We start from the raw sequence: 3346 nt of genomic DNA, 5'->3' as shown, positions 1-3346 counted from the left end.
AGGGCGGCTTAGGCAAAAATGGGTATCCCGGTGGATTGAAAACCCGAAAGGGCGATCCAGCCAAAAGAGGGATTAAAGTGAAGACTACAGTTTGAGTTATCTGTACTTCATCATGCTTCGTCAGCTGCCATCTCGAAAGATGTGATCGGTCCAGTCAGTCTTCTCAGAAAGCAAGGAGTTGGGAGAAAAACTGATAATCTATGAGTTATAACAGAGTCGGGAAACAGTGGATGCCGTGTTCACATTGCCATTAGGATAGTTTATTTTCCTTTTTGTGCGCAATTACCTCTTTCTAGGAATTGCTTCCCGATGTATTTGCCTTTTCAGGCGCATTTTCAATCAATAAAAGTCGTTATTCAGATAAATTGCTCCCTTGTTTTTACTTTTACTGTTTTGTTTGCAAAAACGTCCGAATTTTTGATAAACATTGCATATAAAAACATGAAGGCTAAACAATAACGTGCAAAAGATCAAAACATTTGAAAATCATTTTGAATGTTGAGGACACTTGAGCGTATCTTGTCCATATACCCCCTGGGGCATTTGTTATTCCGCTTTGCAGGTCGTCACCTGTGAGCTTTCTCCAGCGGTTATTTCCCAGAACAAAGTTTTTTCTCCTAGCTACGGATTGGTTAGGTCGTCCCCGAGTGGAGCGGGTTTCATGAAATTTTTTCTCCAGCAGAGTTCATCCTGCCTATGGATCGGACGAGTTTCCGTAGCAGAACGTTATCTGCGTCCCCAGCTGAGTTTTATCCTACCTGTGGATTACGTGGATCATCCCCGGCAGAGTAACAGATATTCCCCCCCAAAGCAGAGTTTATCCTACCTGAGGTTTGTTTGAGCCTTATCCCCAAAGAGTTGCCTGGTTTATCTCCCCCAGCGGAGCAGTTATTTCCCCAAGCGGAGTTTATCCTACTTGTGGATTGATTGGGATATCCCAGCAATTTTACTTTTGTTAGTAGCAAGTTGCTTTATTACTCCCCAGCGAGTTGCCTTGTTTTCCCTAGCAGAGTTGTATTGATGGTTCCCCGGCAGTTTCCTTGTTTTCCCCCAGCGGAATTGTATTGAAGGTTTCTCAGCACAGTCGTCCTGTGTACCCCCAGCGGAATTTCCACCATTTGGAATTTTGCATGTAGTGATCATTGCATCCTCAAAACTGCGTAGCATTTCCATTCCATATGGAGCATTACGCCATAGAAAAATTCAAACATATGCATTCGTGTGTTAACCCAATCAGACTGTATCCCCGGCAGAGGCGGATCATTTTTGTTCAACCTCGGCACAGCACGTCTGCTACAGTGGCTTTGACAGCATTCAGAATTGATATCCCCACAGAGGTTTATTTCCTCACCCGTCGGTGACAGAAAGTTTGTTTCTCCTCAGTGAGATCCCCAGCAAGTGATCAGCCTTGCCTTGACATATCTAAGATGTCGTTCTTGTAATACCAGTAGGTGTCATGTCAACACCCGCGTGTGTTCTTTGTTTGGTGTCGGTAAACACCATTGCTTCGGTGTCGGTAAACATCGAGACTCACCCCAGTCATCGGTAAATGTCTGGTCATTTTTGGTGTCGGTAAACATCGAGTCCCACCCCAGTCATCGGTAAATGTCTGGTCATTTTGTTGATGTCGGTAAACATCATCTTTCGATGTCGGTAAACATCGAGTCTTTCCCTCAGTCATCGGTAAATGCCTGATAATTCCCCAGCTAGATCCCCAGTAGAGTCATCTGTGAATGTCCTATCTGGTTTCCGGTTGCGAATATTTGTTTTCCTCTTTCCAGTAATTTCTCCCCAGTCATCGGTAAATGTCTGGTCATTTTTGGATGTCGGTAAACATCATCTTTCGATGTCGGTAAACATCAAGTCTCATCCCAGTCATCGGTAAATGTCTGGTCGTGCTGTGTTTTCTTGTTAATAAGATCAAGATCCCCAGAAGTCGTCGGTAAACGTCTTGTCTGATTCCACCACAAAGATTTTGTTCCTCTCCAAGCAGAGATGCCATCGGTAAATGGCCCAGTTTTCTTCGATATCGGTAAATATCGAATTCCCAGTTGCAGCAGCCATCGGTAAATGGCATTGTTGAAGTTGATATCAGTAAATATCAAGTTGCTCTGAAGCCACCATCAGTAAATGGTCTTGCTGAAGTTGATATCAGTAAATATCAAGTTCCCAGTTTCTAACCATCGGTAAATGGTTTCGCTTTTCTGAAGTTTTTTCCCAGCAACCATCGGTAAATGGTCTCGCTGAAGTTGATATCGGTAAATATCAAGTTTCCAGTTTCCAACCATCGGTAAGTGGTTTTGTTTTTCTGAAGTTGTCATGCAGTCGTCATCGGTAAATGACATGGTTCTTTTTGTATTATATCCAGTTGGTGCAAATTTCTACGGTTCTTCGGTATTCAATCCCTGTTTACCCTGAAAGTCTGACAGCCGTAGCTATCATCCATTCGGGTTCCCAGCTGATTGAATAGGGGCAGCTGTAGCACCTCAAATTTGCACCTATCATTGTACATACATTCTCATATTAGGTCATAACATAACATGGTCCACTGCATATCATTGCATTGTCCCTTTGCCTCAAGTGCAAGCCATTCAGAAGAATTAGGTCAAATTGGTTAGGAGATCAGTCAGTCAAGCAAGCAAGTACAATTTTCATTGAGCAAAGGCCCTAGGGTTGGTCCAACATGTTCACATGACCTAGGGGTCCTTTTGAAGTGTTTTGGGTCAAGGATTGGATGTTCAGAAGTCATCAGTCATGGCCCAGTTCACCAGAAACCCTAAAAAGTCAACCATGGTCAACTGTGCCTGATTTTATGGTTTTGATGGTGGAATTTGGTTTGAGAGGGCTCATTCATGTCCATATAGGCCTCATATAACATGTCAAACACCATCATGGAAGAATTTGAAGCCAGACAAGAAATTTTCAAAAATAGAAAGTTGACCTGTAATTGGAATTTGCCAAAAATGGAAAGTCTTGATCCTCAAACTTACATCATGATACAAGCTTCAAATGAATTTTTGCCCAACATGAAAGTTGAAGATCTTGTTCTCCCATTTCCAAAAAGTCCAAGAACACTCAATTCCCATGTATGGTTGGCAAGTTATGATCAATTAATTCTCCAAATTTTTTGAACTTCAAAAGGCCATATCTCTCAAACCATTTGGCCAAATTGGGTGGGGTTTTTTTGCAACAAGTCACATTTGATCCCCTCTTTCCAAATATGTCATCATCATTCACCAAAACTTCACCAATCAAAATGGCATTTTTGGAATGGCATGAATTAATTCAAGTGTGGTAAAAAAGTGACTTTTCAAAATAACCCTTTCCAACATATTTTGCCAATCGA

The sequence above is a fragment of the Lathyrus oleraceus genome, chromosome 3 (genome assembly GCF_024323335.1).
Source record: "Lathyrus oleraceus cultivar Zhongwan6 chromosome 3, CAAS_Psat_ZW6_1.0, whole genome shotgun sequence".
NCBI classification, from domain to species: domain Eukaryota; kingdom Viridiplantae; phylum Streptophyta; class Magnoliopsida; order Fabales; family Fabaceae; genus Lathyrus; species Lathyrus oleraceus.
The sequence above is the reverse complement of the archived record's forward strand: the minus strand, read 5'-3'. Positions refer to the sequence as shown.